This window comes from Mauremys reevesii, linkage group 8 (genome assembly GCF_016161935.1).
Source record: "Mauremys reevesii isolate NIE-2019 linkage group 8, ASM1616193v1, whole genome shotgun sequence".
In the NCBI taxonomy this organism is placed as follows: Eukaryota; Metazoa; Chordata; order Testudines; family Geoemydidae; genus Mauremys; species Mauremys reevesii.
In genome coordinates this window covers 85961499-85978507 of record NC_052630.1, presented here as the reverse complement: position 1 = coordinate 85978507, position 17009 = coordinate 85961499, and positions in this window count along the sequence as shown.

Sequence of the window (17009 nt, the reverse complement as noted above, 5' to 3'; positions counted from 1 at the left end):
AAAAAAGTTTGGCCTGATGTGAAATGACAAGTAAGTTGTCCTTTATTTAACGACTCCTCTGGGTCTTGAGAAGTGAGTGAAATTTATCAAGATTATATTTATTTTCCAATTTCCTACTAACCATAGCTGTTCTGTATGTGCTGTGTAAATTCCAGCCATGATTTGACCTGTTCTTTCTCTTTTCAACTTCTTGTAGTTTAGAATTGAAGATGGATCTGGAAACCTTAATGTGGGGATAAAGTATGGAATGCAGGATTTTTAGACCTAGGGTAAATGTGTTTGGTATTAACAATGGTGGATTAGCCATTGGGCCAATGGGGCCCATGTCCAGGACCTCTGGCCAATTGGGGTCCCCCAGAAAAATGGGCACCCCTGCACCCTGACCTACTCCGCCTGCCCAGCATTCCTGCCTGCCCGGTGATATAGTAAAGGGAGTGGACTCTGAGGGTTCTCTTTTTGTGTGTGGTGGAGAGAGGGAGGGTCTCTTGGAGTCCTGGTGCAGGGAATGAAGTTGGGAGGGAAGTTATGGGGCCTCATGATGAAGAGGTAGGTTGGGAGAGGAGGAGAGATATGCGGCCTTGTAGTGTAGGGGTGGGGTGGGGAGAGGGGGTAGAAGAGAGAGAAAGGGAAGCCTGAGGATTTTGTGGTGCAGGGGGATCCACCTCCAACAATGAATGGTTGTAATTTCATTATTTTGCTGAGGAAAAAATTAGATAATTACTATTGTCTCTCCGCTTTCACAATGAGAAGGGGAAGGTATTTTCACATGATTTTTGCTATTAATTTAGCAACTTCAGGAGTAATTTAAATCAATTAAGCCCACAAGTTTGAGTCATACTTGGTATTTCTGTTAGCACAAAATGCAGCAGTGCTCTTTTCAAATATGATAAACTACAAGAAAGTGTTTCCTAACAGGTAAAGTTGCATAATACAATTTTATGTTAATTGAAATATAAATTTACATTTTAGAATGCTATTAAAACCTTCCCAGCTTAACTCCTCTGTGCAGCATTTAACTCCTTTCTAGTTTTTATATGACATTCTTATAATAATTAAATAGCAATGTGTTCATAGCATTTGTACCATCCCAGATGTACTGCGGTGAATGGAGAAAGGGAACAATTTCCTTGTTGGTTTTGAATTTGTTCATGTAGTTGTGTTTATGGATCAGACCCTCCCTAACACATTTACACTGAATAGATTAAACAAATACCAATCTTAAGCAATGGCAATATGGTACATTATAGGCTTACAGATATGAATGCTAATAATACCATCTCTCATACCGACATTAAAAGTTTCTCATTTTGTATTAAGCTACTATGTGAAATGCATTTGTCTTGTACTGCTAAAATTAAGTGATTATTAGCATTAGAAAAGATGTAAATTACTAGATTCTGTTTAGGGAGCATAAGATCTCTATCTGCTCATTATCTGTCTGATTAGCTCATGCTTGCTCCTATTACAAATTGCAAGGATCCTGGATAGAATTTTTTAGCGAAATTATTGACCAATATTTATTTTGCCTGTATAACAAAAAATCCATAAATTAATTCGCCTGATAGCAAGACTAATGGTAAATAGGCATCTTAAACTTGGCTTTTAGTTGTTTACTATAGATAGCTCAACAAATTCAAATTACAGTTAGTATAGTGTTGACTTTAATGTTCCAAATTTAACTTTTTCGATACTTAATATCTGGTAGACTTTATTATATAGGCTTGTTTTTAAGGCTGCAGACCCATAATGAAAATTGCTTCTGGGTGAAACTTGATTAGATTTTTACCCATATGAATGGGGTTTTTGTTTATACATTCTAAATATATATGTTTATTTCATTGAGCTGTATATGTAGTAATGACATCTTCCATCTGCTTACCTGACCACTCATAAGTTTGATGTGGCTATTAGTTTTAAGTATATTTATTGTCACCACTGGGAGAACCATAATTTCTTACAGAGGATTTTGCCAGCTGTTAATTTGAGCACCTGGCATCCACCCCAGGTTCTATTTCATACATCTTAAATTAAAATAAAATCCAGAAAACATACTGAACTTTTAATTTTAAGCATATGAGTTGTCCCACTGAGTTCACTGAGACTACCTGTGTGCTTAGAGTTAAGCATGCACGTAAATGTTTTGCAGGAGCAGGGTCAGCGTGTTCAGCACCTTGCAGAAGAAAGATTTTTATGAAAGAAGGGTTTCTTCTCTATTTTGGAAGGGACATTTGAAAATAGGAAGTAGAGCTTGGTGAGATGGATACGGGAATACTGTGTAGTTTTGGTGTCCACATTTTAAAAAGTATGTTGAAAAATTAGAGGGGTGCAGGAAAGATCCAAAAAAATTATTCAAGGGCTGGAAAAAATGCCTTATAGTGAAAAACTTACAGCTCACTCTGTTTATTTTATCAAAAAGAAATTAGACGTGACTTGATTACAGTGTATGAATACCCTCATGGGGAGAAATTATTGGTTAGTAATGGACTCTTTCATCTAGTGGAGAATGGTATAACAAGAATCAGTGGTTGGAAGCTGAAGCCAGATAAATTCAAATTGGTAATTAGGTGCAATTTTTTTAACAGCAAGGGTGATCAACCTTTGGAACATACTATCAAGTGGTGTATTCTTATTCTCCTGATTTCCTCAAAACTGCATGCCATTCTGGAAGATATGCTTTAGCCAAACACAAGTTATTGGGTTTAATACAGTGGTAAGAGGGTGAAATTTAATAGCTTATGATATAGAGGACGTTAATCAAGATGATTTAATAGTCCCTTCTCGAATCCATCAAAATGCCATGTAAGCTTCCTTGAGGCAAGGGCAATGTCTTCATATGAGTTTGTGCAGGATTATAGAATATCAGGGTTGGAGGGGACCTTAGGAGATCATCTAGTCCAACCCACTGCTCAAAGCAGGACAAATCCCCAGACAGTTTTTTTTTTTAAATCCCACATCCCTAAGTGGCCCCCTCAAAGATTGAACTCACAATTCTGGGTTTAGCAGGCTAATGCTTAAACCACTGAGTTAGTGCTTTGGGTCAGCAGTCACATCACACTGTCAGTACCTGGCCAAAGCAGGGAAACTAATGCTCCAACCAGCAGCTCAAATTCAGTGATGAATCCTAATCACATGCCACCTGAGGCACATTGTGCATATGCTAAGAAGAATTGGGGCCCTGGTCGTAATTAGGGCCTCTGGGGGCTACTGTATTACATTTTTGAATAATACAAAATAAATAATTTCCACTGATACTTTGCCACCCAAAAACCCAGAAAAATATTGGTGGAAATGTAACTTGAGTCTTGATTACCACCATCACCACACAGCAATTGCTAGAATTTCAATGTATGCCTGCAGTAAGCAGGACTGACAGCCCTAATTTTAATTATACAGTAGATTTTGAAATAAGCTGTTCCTCATGATGTCTCCTCCCAAAAAGATAGAGTGGGCAAGAAAAATAGTTTTATGCATTTTACTTGGGTGGATGGCGAGCCCTGAATATTTTAATATACAACCCTAAAGAAAATGACCCAAATAAGTTATAATAGCAGACTTCATAAACTTTTATCCCCTTTGTGTTTTTATTGGCCAGAATGATGGCTGCCAATTAAAAGAAACCCGATTTGACAAATATTGTACATGCTCTTCCTTTGTTGTTCTAGGATTAGAAGGATAAAAATTATCCATTGAACAAGAAATTCCAACATCGTATCCTGTTACAGAGAATCATTTAATATACTTTGGGCTGCAGAGGTCATCAAAAAAATTGCAAGGTCAACGAACAATGAAAAATTGACTGCTGCTTCTTATGTGTTTTAATAACTGTATTGTCAAAAGAAATGACAATCCAATTTTAACATCGTTGTCCTTGAAGTACCTTTGGGGGCTACCTTCAAATGTAATACAAGATCAGAAGCATTCAGGAAAGGGGATATCACAAACACAGCCTTTGTTTAATGTTTTTATAATATGCTGATTGATTGGTTTTATGGTATAATATTTAGATACCTATCAAAACATTATCGAAAAGGAAGCAGCAGCCAGCCTGAAAGAAATGTAGTTTCTTATGACTGTTTTGAAAAGTTAGTACAGAACGCTTTTCTTGTCCTGTTTCTCATAGGTTATTTTGTGTGTTGTGGCATGATCTGTCTCAGGCATTCCAGGTCTGTTTCTGTAGCAGGCCCTGGCCCTATTTGAAGATCTAGATTAGTGGGCTCAACCTCTTTATAGCTAAAAAACCATTTAATCAACAAATGGAGTCAAACCAGTGTTAAAAAAAAAGAAAAGCAATGAGTTACTCTCTCATCCTACTGAGCGTCCTGATAGTTATCTGTACTAAATCATTCATGTAGTCCTGTAACAAAGTACTTGTTCTACTAACATAATTTCCTTGAAATTACTAATAAGGAGCATTAGAAATTGTCTTCTCCGATCCCCAGACAGACTAAAATGTAGACCTGGAGCAAACCACATCCATGTGGGGAGGTGCCAAGAATTCCCTGCATTTTAGAAAACTTTAAAACCAGGCATTCCTGCCAAACACCCAAGCACATAATACTATGCTGCCTGTGGCATATGAGGCCCTTTTAGAATCCCAGGAAATGAAATGCACATGAAACGGCAACCCTCAGTGCTTCCCAAGTGTGGGCTGCATCTCCCCTCAGATGCACTGGAAAATTTTGTGCATATAAAATTAAATGCCAAAATCAGCCTTGTAAAAACAGCAAAACCCAAAGCAAAAGACAAGTAGCACATTCCACTACCTAAGGCCAGGAACCTCGTGAGGGCTAGTGATGATAATTCAGATGATCTATGGATCATTGTTCACAAAGGCATTAATCTCTACATTTGCATAGAACAACATTTGTCGGCCTTGCTGGTAGTTTACCATCTCCTCTGACACTCATCTTTCTTTCCTTCTAGCTCTGCCTTTTTCTTCCCTCTGATTAACTTTTCTGCCCTCTTTTTATTGTTTCCTGTCTCTCTGACATCACAACCCCATTCTAGAGTTGCCAACTTTTGAATTGCATAAAACCAAATACCTTTGCCCCAGCCTGCCCCACCTTCCATGAGGCCCCACCCCTTTTCTGAGGTTCTGACCCCCCTCCCTCCATCGCTGTCTCTCCCCCACCCTCACTCACTTTGACCAGGCTGGGGCAGGGGGCTGGAGTGTGGAAGGGGGTGAGGGCTCCAGCTGGGGGTGCAGGCTCTGATGTGGGGCCAGAAATAAGGGGTTCAGGGTGCAGGAGGGGGCTCTGGGCTGGGGCAAGGGGTTGGTGAGGGCTGTAGCTGGGGGTGTGGGCTCTGGGGTGGGGTCAGGGATGCGTGTCAGAGGGGGTGAGCAGTGTGGGCTCTGGGAGAGAGTTTGGGTGCGGGAGGGGGCTCAGGGCTGGGGGAGGGGGTTGGGGTGCAGAAGGGGGTGAGGGCTGTGGGCTCCGGCTGGGCAGCACTTACCTCAGGTGGCTCCTGGAAGTGGCTGGCATGTCCCTATGACCCCTAAGTGGAGGGGCCAGGGGGCTCTGTGCACTGCTTGTGCCCGCAGACGCTCGGGTGGGGGCAGCACACAGAGATCCCGTGGCCGCTTCCAGGAGCAGCATGAAGCCAAGGCAGACAGGGAGTCGGCCTTAGCCCCGCTGCACTGCCAACCAGACTTTTAGCATCCTGGTCAGCGATGCTGACCAGAGCCACCAGGGTCCCTTTTTGGCCAGGTGTTCTGGTTGAAAACTGGACACCTGGCAACCCTACCCCATTCCCTTCCCTCTCTCTGCTGCTCATCTTGTGATTTTTTTTAACCCCTCCTATACTACTTGTTTCCTGTAATTGCTACTCCTTTATGCATGGTCTCCTCACACCCCGCTTTCTGCAGAGAGGTGGTCAGACAGAAGCAGGGCGGCCAGCTGGAGCAGAGACAGCGGAGTATAATTTGCTAGTGGCTGCAGAAAGAAGGCAGCATCCCTGCTCCCTCTGCTGGCAGGAGACAGTCTGCGCAGAGTTTGAGGAACAACTATTTGCTAAGACCTGGTGTGAGGAGCTGGTGGCTGGGCCTACACTACCAACTGATATTGGTATAACTATGTCACTTGGGGACATGAAAAATCCACACCACTGAGTTACATAGTTATACCAACCTAACCTCTGAGAGGTAGATTAACTACACCAATGGGAGAAGCTCTTCAGTGAATACCAATGCAACATTTTAAGTGTAGACCTGCTCTATGGGAGCAAGCTAGGGGATGAGGCAACCCTTGCCACCCACATCCACATAGTTATAGGCCAGAGTCCTTCTTCCCAGCCCAATTTCATATGGACCTGATCTTTGGCCCATTGAAATCAAGGATAAAAATCAACTGTGAATTCTTTCCTTAACCTAGCAGACCTCTATCAGTCATTTCAGTTTGTGTCCTTCTCTTCTGTGGGGCCAGAGTGTCACTATTTTTCTAGACGAATCAGAAGTGCCTCTGATGTTACAGGGAAAAACAGCTTGTCAAAAAAATTCTAATTTAGAAATTTCCCTATGAGAAAAGAAAGGGACAATTTTTTTCACAATATCCCCTCCCCCCCATCTGATTTTCCAACCAACTCTAAGGGAAAAAAGCTAGAAGATAAGGCTTTTAATAGAAAAACCTGTTCAGAAGGTAAAATGTAGAGTCCAAGTTGCTGCATCAAAGGGGCATAGGAATTGATCTGGCCACATTACTGAACCATTTAAAGAAAAGGCCACTAGTTGTTCACTTTTTGAAAGAACTGAAATATCTGTTATCTCCAAAGTGCTCTAAATTGGAATAAGGACTCAGGAAGTGGTCTCCTTAAAGACAAGCTACTCTTGGTATTTTCATCTTAAATACAAAGCAACTGGCAAACACTGTGTACCATCTACTTCATTTCAGCTGCATGAGCTGTGATGTCATGGTGGAAGCCCCTTCTGCAATCTACCAAATGAGATATGGCAGATTTCCACTATTGGGTGATTAATTCCACAGCCCATATGAGGGACTGAAATGCTGTTTCCATATGGATACAACATTTGGCTTCATGCTACAAATCTACTAAACAATAACAACCAATTAGCTACCAATGCACCAGAATGCTTCTGGATACAATATTACAGATTTGTTTTGTTTTTGCACTGAGCATGGAATTTGCACACAGGTAACTCATAACATCCTATACCCTCAGTACAGACCCACTACACCAGACATTTTTCATTAATTAGGCCCTCAGCTGCTTCTTACAAATCCTCTGTCACAGGGCTCCTTCGTACCCTTTCAGGGAGTTTACAGATGCTAGTGTAAAATAAAACAAGTAAAGTGGAAATGCCTGGAGGACATAATAAATGTTGTATGAAATGCAAATTCTTCTGACCGAGCAATTTTAGGGCATCTGGAATTGTTGTCTAGCTTTTGAAGGGCTCTGTACTGCATCAGACCAGCAAGTTTGATATCTTCTTGCCCCTGGCAATGCCTAACTCCTGACAATCAGGAACTACCCTCTGGTAAGCGGGGAGGTTGTTATGAATGTATTCCTTCCTGATCCCTTCAGGCAGCCACCTGGTGCCCTGAAGTATGATGTTAGATTATCCTTGTAACATTGTCCCAGCTTGTACAGCTAAAACTTTTATTAATAGTTATAAAACTCTCACTCTTAAAAATCCATCCAAATGATTTGTCTTCTACCTTTGGCTGCAATAAATCCCCCAAATTCTCTATCTGCTGGGTGAAGGAGAATTTCCATTGGTCTGGTGTAAATATACTGACCTTCAATTTCATCAGCTTCTTCGATTTGGTGACAATGCAATTTTTAAAAAGAGAGGGAGGCTTTATGAGAGCCTACATTACCCAAAGCTTATCCTGACCAGTAATGTAGAATAGCCTACAGCAGTGGTTCTCAACCTATTTAACTTTGTGGGCCACATATGCAGCTCTGTGTGTGTTATGTGGGTCACATCCACACAATATATATACGACTTGTATGGCCCTGAGGATGTCACATGGGCCGCAGCTGTGTGCTGATTGGGCAGGAAGTGGCCCAGGGACTGAGAACCACTGGCCTCCAGTCTGGGAAACCACCACGCCTTGTAAATGGTTCAGGCTTTCCTAGGAATCCCATCCTTTTTTCTAGGATTTACAGGGAAAAGAGCTTCACTGAAAACCTCCCTAACAGATTTGAGACTACCCCCCCAATAACTCCCCCTGATGGAAAGGGGTTCTGACACTCCTACTGCCAGGACTACCAGCACAGATGTGTGACATCTGTATGTCACACAACAATTTCTTGATTCCAGTCACAATATCCTGGTTGAATTTACCCGCTCCATCACCTGATAAGCGCACACCAACTGGACAAAAGAATTTGGGGAGCTGTGATCACATGCCTTAGTGTATCGTCTCCAGCCACACCAGCAAACAATCACATTGCCTTGTTGACTTGTTTCCTAGCCTGGGCAGCTGCCACAAAAGCACAGTCACCACTCTGTATAATTTAGATGAGATGTGCTTTATGCTAAGCCTTAAAGTGAATCAATTCAGGGAGCTCCAAGGGAAGAAGTTTCCACATTGAAGATGCTCTGCTAAGAACACCCTACCTCCAGCGTCAGACTTTCATGTCTGTTAGAAAAAACACTTCAGCTGACGTCAAGAGCATGTGGTGAGAATGGCTGTTTCTCAGGGCACATCTACACTGCAAAAAAACCCAAACAAACAAAAACAAAAAAAACCCCAAACCGCAGCAGTGTGCCTCAGGGCCAAGGTCAACTGATTCAGGCTTGTGGGGCTTGAACTATGGGGATAAAAATAGCACTGTAGATGTTCCCGCTCAGCCTGGAGCCTGGGCTCTGAGACCCCCAGCCTGAACTGTAGACATACCCCAAAGGACAGTCCCTGCCCTGAAGAGCTTATGATCTAGTGGACCATGCAATGAGATCTCGAGTGAGCACAATATTCCTAGAAATCTCATCATAACCGTCTTCCTGTGAGATTACTGGTATTTCCTGGAGTTGGTCAGGCTGCAAATACAGCATCAGAATGCTCATCCTGCAGAGCGTAAGGCAGCCTCCAAAATAAACTTCTCCTCTGGGCAGGTTCAACCATAATTCCTCACTTTAAACTTTCTTATACTTTCTTCTGATGCAGTTGATACTGGCCACTCTTGCAGCAAACTTCTGGAGTAGACAGTAGGACTGATCGAGTGTGGCCATTCCTCTGAACCTCCCAATTCCAGATCGGATAGTGCCAACAAACTGTTAGCCAGGCATTTAAATTACAGACATCCAAATGGTGGCAGGCTTGGGTTTGATTTGAATCAGCTTGTAACGTAGTTTGACCAGCTATCCCATCCCTTGTTCAGTGCGCCAGTCAGCCAGAATGTGACAAGCCAGACGCTTCCCACATTTTTCTTTCCAAAAGCATTTTGTGAGGCAGTTTAATGGAATTTATCTGAGAGATGACAGTGAAAAATGCTGTGTGTCATTTTTTCAGATAAATAAGAAATTCTCTGTTTCTTAGCCAACCCCCTTCCTGCTGTTTGCATGGAAAGCTCCCTAGCAGTAGAAGCAGTGCAGTTTTATTGCACAAAGGTGGGCAGAATTTGAGGCGACTGTATGGGGTGCACATCCTCGCCTTAGAAAGGTCAGTACATGTGAGATGCAATATTACTACATCTTACGATAAATATATTCCCCAAGTGTTGAGTTCATGTAACAAGTGTTAACAGCCAGCATTAAGACCCTGCTTTAGCAAAGCACTTAAGCATGTGCTTAACTCCATCCCTATTCAGCAAAGAACGTAAGCATATGCTTAACTTTCAGCATATTCCAGTGAAGTCAATGGGACTTGAGCATGTGCTAAAGTGATTTGCTGAATGTGGACGAACCGTTAGATCAGGAATTTAATCTGGCCGCAGCTCATTTAACTTGGTACAAGGGATTCAGTGGTCAGGGAACCATCTTTCCCTCTACAGATTAACTTCTCCAGAGAACTGATTGAAAATGACAAACTCCACAACTTGCTTTCCTTCAGTCACTTGCTCTCAGTACTCTGTTTACTCTTTTAGGGCCACAGGGTTTCCCTCAGTATCCATGCACAGAGGGGGAGCTTAGCCTGAGGAAAAATGGATGTTCTGCCCCAGTGGCATTTGTCCCCCTCTTCCCTTGACCTCCAGGAAGTCAGTATGCAGGATTTGGGCTTTACTGACCTCAAGGGGGACTGATCCTGTATTAGCTGGTACTGCTTCTCCCTCTGTAATGTACAGCCTGCCTTTAGGTTGGTTTTGGAAACAACAGCTGCAGTCAGGGGAGCACCTGGAAACATGGATCTTGCAAGAGCCTTGCTTTTCTAAAGGCTTCGGAGAGCTAGCAGGTATGGGGCTGCAGAGCAGAAGCAAGGGGTCTCCAGGTGGATGCCCCTCGGTTCTCTGACATCCACAGGTTTCTGGCAGCAAAACTTCTACTTATTTCTACCAAGTTATGGGAGCAGAGTGTGGTCTTAGGTCCTGATTCTCAAAGATATTTAGGCACCTAACTCCCATTGAGGATCCAGGCCTTAGTCTTTGAAACCAAAAAAGAAAGAACTCATAGGAAATTCTGTGAGTTACAAATTGCAATTTCCCTTTCCCTCTACAAGTTATACCTGCATGGGGGAGAATTGGGCCCTTGGATACTGCTGCTCCCCTGTTACAGTCCAGTTAAGCTCTCAGACTCAGAACTATTCTATACTATTCTTTTGTGTGTTCAATATCTTTTTTAGTGTGAACCGGAAAAATGGGACATAGGAAGTATAATGATACTTGGAGTAACAGCAAAAGGTTACAGCAAGGGCATTGGCTATGGCTATCTGGGCCTGAGATAGTTTTGGCAACACTTCTAAGATTGTGGGAGGGTTTCTGAATGGGGGAGAAATAGGTTGAGTATCGTGTCTCTCCAGTTACTCAGTACAGCAGCAAGTAAGGAATTTCATTTTTGACATTAATGTAGGGACACTGTGAGCGACTGCATGAGCCTAAGATTCACTTTGATTGTGCCCCCATCAACAAACAATTGGGAATGTAGCAAGAAGAAAGAGTCCTTTGAATTTTAAAAATGAGAATATTTGCATTGTGCAAATGTAAATGACATCTTACACAACGCCCAGTTCCTATACTGAACAAGAAGAGCTGCACGTTTGCATTCAGATTTACTTTTCAGCTACCAGGAGAGTAGGGTGGGAGAGTTTATTTGGTTTTAGGAGTTAATTTAAAGAGGCTACTGCAGTTTTGTACACTTACTATAATAGATACCTCTAGGGTCCTCTCAACAGCATTGTAGTTACCAGTGGGTGAGACAATTATTGATTCAAGTCATATACTGGGACTTGGAGTCCTATCTAATCAAGACTGTAATAAACTCTCATATTTATGACCAGTAAACAGAAAACCTTTCATAGTAAAATATATTTATGCACATTTGTATATTGCTAAAGGGTGGGACAGGCAAACTATAGTGTTATGTGCATGTGTATCTGGCTATATTTTTTATCTCCTTTTAGTGTTATTATTACACTTCTTATTCTCAGAAATGGGCCTTACCAGTTGGCTCATATAACAGCCTTCCCCTGAGATACTGCAGTCAGACAGCTGTTTAGAACTCACCCTTAAATGCCCACTCTAAAATGTTACTGGATCACACCACTTTTATCACCTTTCTCTCTCCACAAGTGTATCTTTTCTCACTATTTGTAGAGTGCTGAGTTTTGCTTTTCTGAGCAGGGGCACCCAGGGATTATTTTTATTGCCTTCAGCTGGCTTCCCCAGAATGCCTGACTCTTAATGAAAAATCATCCTTTTCCAATGTTTTCCCCCATTCCTATGCTTTCCATAGCTCAGGAAAGCCTTTAAATCAAAGATTTTCAGAAGTGCTGAGTACCCACAACTCCACTAGGCTTCAGCTGGAGTTGTGACTACTCAGCACTTCTGAAACTCAGCTTCCAAGAATTTAACTGGTAACACATGCTGTTTGTTAGCACTGGCCCACAGCCCACCTGTGCTGATTTGCTGCTTTAATAGCCAGGCACGCAGGCTGTCCTACACTAGTGCATCAGGAATAATTGTCTATTGAGGTTTGTGTTGTATAGGAAGGGGCCTGACTTGGGGAAGTGTAAAGGCAACGTTTAAACTGCCCTTCCCTCTCCCCTGCAAGTCAGGGAGCTGAGAGCAAAGGGAAGCCACCCTGTAGAAGAAGTAAGGTAACAAATAAACTAATAATAATAAAAAAGAGCCCTATTCACCTAAGTCTGGTGGGCTGCAGGCTACTAGTCTCTCTTCAGAGATATTTTCTTGCTCATATTTAACATTGACTCTAACATGGCCTCTGTCCAAAGATAAGTATCATGCAAGCCCCGTGCACTACAAGAGTGGCCTCTCTGGCAAAGTAGTTGAGAGAGGGGTCTGTAATAGGCTTAATCCTGTTGGAAGCCACGTACCAGTTGAAATTTCATGGTGCAACTCTGGGAGCTCCACTTGTAAGCTGCTTCCCTGGTGACCAGCTTTGTTTGACAAACCATTTCCTGATCCATCTGAAAACTGAGCATCTACCTACTATGTAGCTATCAATATCTAGACTGGTGGCGAGTGTTAGCAGAGGTTTCCAGCTGACCGGCAGCAGCCATCAAGGCTTATGGAAGAACTTGGGCACCTCTCATCAATCTGCAAATTCAGGAGACTGACAACCAGTGTCAAGAAAGAACCTCACAAGGGGCTAAAAGAGGCCTCAGGAAGTCCAAGGATGATGATCGTGAGCCTGGGAAGGCACCATGTATTGTCCATTTTATAAGGAAAGGGGTCATATTATGAAAGACATCCCCAATGCAAGGTGGGAATACATAACGGATATGGCCTTGGCCTCCACTTTTGCTGCGTCCAGGGAGGAGATGACCTCTGAGATCAGCAAGATCCAAGCCACTGCCTTGGACTATAGAACTTCATCCTCAGTCTCAGGACCTGTTTGGAGACATGCAGGCCTATCCTCTCCAGGAGACAGAGGTCAATGAGGATATTGTGGAGGACATGCCATCCCAACCTGGTAAGTTGCTGTTTTTAGTTATGCTACTTTATTCTGCCCCTGAAACTGGGCAGGGGTAGATTAAGGCAGGATGCTTGGATCTGGGATCATTGTGTAAGGAGGAGGTTGATACATTAGTAAGAAACCAGTTGTTCAATAGTGTCCTCCACACTCCCACTGAGATCATTAGGAGTGATTCACATAGTATGGAGAAGCTACCCTAAGGGTGTATGACATTCTGTAGATAAGAGATTACTGAAATCAGAAGACCACAGCAAAATGAGACTTGTCCAACTGTTAAGAGTTCTAAAAAAGAGATGGTGCGGTGCATAATAGCAATAGTGAATGCCTGCTTTGTATATGCAAATATAATTCCTCCTTGCACCAACTTTTCACTGTGATGACTTCACTTAACCTGTCTGCAAGCATGACTGAGCTAGACAGAGGGCACTAGTGTGCTCTGATCAAACATCAGCAAGGGTGTATTATGTGCATACAGGCTTTAAAAACTTTAATTACTCTCTTATCCTCTGTGCTTATTTGTTTTGGTTGAGAGCAACGTGTCTTCTAACTGAACCAAGACAATTTCAGACAGGATAAAAGCAGCACCGATTCAGCTGAATACATAAAAGGTGGACTGAGGTTTCCAGAGTGTAGCAATGTCTTGGGAAGAAATGTTTTGTTCTTTCCTGAGCCATTTTTTTAATGTACATCAGAAGGGCTTTCTAATGTAGTATTAGCAGTAGTGAGTGTGGCCTCTGACTATCAACTGATAGAAAAATCTATAGAACATTCAAGCCACAATAAGCTGAAGTCAATAGAGCAGGCAGAGTGGTCTGGCTATTTCCTGGTTGCCTTGCTAGCATGACTCTTATTTGTGGTGGTAAGAATACAACTTGGCACTAGCTTAACATTTCACATCTTTGGACTGCTGTAAAAGCAATTGTTTAACCCTTCTGTCACCCCTTTAAGAAACATCTCTTTGCCTTCTGACTCCTACATTTCCACCCTTTGCCTTTATTTTTTCAGTTCTGCAAATTTGGAGATATAGCTTGTATAAAAGACCCAGGCTGAGCTGCAGTTCCGGAGAGATGTAGCACAGAAGGTGCAGCCTGGTCATAGGGCAAAAGTGGCTTAAGTTAGTTTGTACCACCCACATTCTGGGCTGATGAAAGTATCAAAACTGCCTTTGGGGTAAGTTAGAGCAGCCCCCATGCTCTTCTAACATAGGGCAGCCTCTGGGCTGTACCATGGTGCATTCCTGTAATGCTCATTACAACCCCCTTTTGCCCCAGCCCTGTCTTCTCTCTTTATGCTAAGGTCTGTGAAGGAGGTCATGTAGACCAGCTTACATCTACCCTACCCTGCTCCTGTATTGGAAGAATGACCTTCCTGGCCCATTGTGGCACCTTTGTGGCTCCTAAGCCCTGCTATATACAGTAAAGTCATTGCTGTAGTCTAGCAGGTTCTAAGGTTACACATATATTTGTGAATTAGAAGTGTGAGGCACTCACAATATTTCTGGAAGTAATGGAGCGCTAACAACATTACCCACAAGGTCTGGTTACTTTACAAAATATAGTGTTTGTAGGGCTGGATCAGATCCCTACTGTCCAGATTAGTTTTCTAGCTTCTGGTTTATAGTGAAGTTAAACAATGAAATATTAAAGGTGCTTCCTGTGATTGAACTGGAGATGAATTTTCAAGTTTTATGTGAGTGCAGGCGGAAGTAAAAATGTGCAGAGAGAATCGGGGAGTGGAAAGAAAGGTTTGATTTGAGGACTTGACATGAGAAAGTGAATCCTGTGCCCAAAATCCCCAAAAGAAATCTGACAGAAACTGGGAAATGATTCCCAGCACAAACACATAAGTATTCAAATGTTTACACCAACTGCAGGATTTGGGAATCTTGTATAGTTATTACTGCAGAATGAGATAAGTTAGTCCTGCCCAAAGCTCCAGGTTTGGCAAATCAGCTGCCGAACAGCAAATTTTCACAAAACTGGTCACAGCTGCCTCCTCACATCCCAGAAGGGTTTTTGCAGTTTCTTTATTACTAACTACTTTACAATCATTATCTCTAATGTTACTCCACACCCAGACATGAGCGCTGTACTTTCCAGACTAGCATTTCATTCCCTAAAGCATTTTACTAGAGGAGGGACAGACAAGCTCTTGATTCTGTATCCCGGAGGGATACAAGGCTTGGTTGGAAAATCCACACCCCTGAGTGATGTAGTTATATGGACCTAACCCCCAGTGTAGATAGTGCAATGTCAATGGGAGGCTTCTCCCATCAACATAACTACCGCCTTTCAGGGAGAGGGAGTATCTGTGCCAATGGGAGAAGCTCTCCTGTCGGCATAAGTAGCCTTTTTGCTAAGCACTACAGCGGTGCAACTCTGTAAGTGGAGACTAACCCTTAGAATGAAGTAGCAGTAAGTGCAGTTCCACTTCTGGCCACAAATCAAACTCTGCCCCTTAGAGACACCAGAACACCACCACTTTCAACACCGCAGTTCTCAAAATATTGTTTTGCTATGCTGGGCTTCTAAGGCTCAGAGGGGCTCAGATGTGTTTCAGGCCTCCAATAAGTTTTGTGCTCTCTTGAGAAGACTCATAGTATATCGTGCAGCTCTTCAGGGCATCATTGCCCCCTCCTTTCTGTATATTTTGATCAGCAGTGAAATAGTTAACTGTGGCTATTTTAAATTAGTATTGTTAGGCTTCTGTGCCAACATCCCCACTGAAGTTCACAAGGGAAGGTCCGATCTCTCAATGCTACTGTTTCAGGCTGCCCAGATTCGGACAGAGAGAACCCTGTTTACACTCAGTTCCTATTTTGAAGTTCATCTTCACAATCATAAGAGGGAGCGCCAGTGAAAGCCCAGAGCACAAACCCCACTAACTTGTGATCACCATAGTCAGGGCTTGTCTTCCCTGCAATACTTAGCTCGAGTTAGTATGTTCAAATTACTACACTCGAGCCAGCCCAGCTCAAGGGAGAGCAACCACACTTCAGAACAGCATTGGAATTACACAGAGTGATTTGATTAGTTGCACAGAGTGGTTGGATAAGCTGCTGCTGAGCTGTAACTTGAACTGTCACATCCCCACTGCACTACTAGCTCACTGGAGCTTCAACCCCCACAGGCTATGTAGCTTGAGTTTAAGGCACCACTTAACTCAAGCTAGAGACTTGTGTGTGTGGACCTGGGATGAGCCGGGGCACCACTTGTCATAACTCAAGCTAACTGCTGTGAAGTCACACCCTCAGACAGTACTCTTGCCACTGTTGTAATAAAATTGACGGAGATCCTCAACCTAGTGAATGTGCCACATACTGTATTTTTTTTGCCGTTTGTCAAGAACTGTTTTGCTTTCTGTATCCAATGGACAGGGCCGGCTTTTGGGAAAATGGCTCCCTGGGCGAACTGGCTCTGTAGGGTCAAGCCCTGCTGCCTGCACCTCCCCACCAGGCTGGCAGCTCCAGGAGGCATTGTCCACCCCTGTTGCTATCAGCCCAGGCCTGCCAGCTTGCGGCACTCAGACAGCACCCCCCTGACCATGGCACCCTAGGCAGTCACCCACGTCGCCTACCCGCAAGGCTGTCCCTGCCAGTAGAAATATCTTTCCCTTTGCTGCAAATTACTGAACAATTGTGGGCCTTGAGATTGTTTGGGGATTAGCTAAGTGTTTATACAGTGCTTTGGAGATATCAAATGCTCTGCAAATGTCAAGATTCAAAGACAGACTGCAAAGGAAATTCAACTTATTGAATTTTTAGAGACAACACGTTAGATAATGTTAAGTCTCTTGTTCAAAGGTAAAATGAAAGTCATGCTCAACTTTCCCAAAATGTTAACAGTAAACTTAATGCATCCTGTAGAACTTAATATGCAGAAACTATTGTTTCATAGACTTTACTCTACTCTAAACATCTGTAGAACTCAATACAGAATGAAGTACTTCCTTTGGAAGT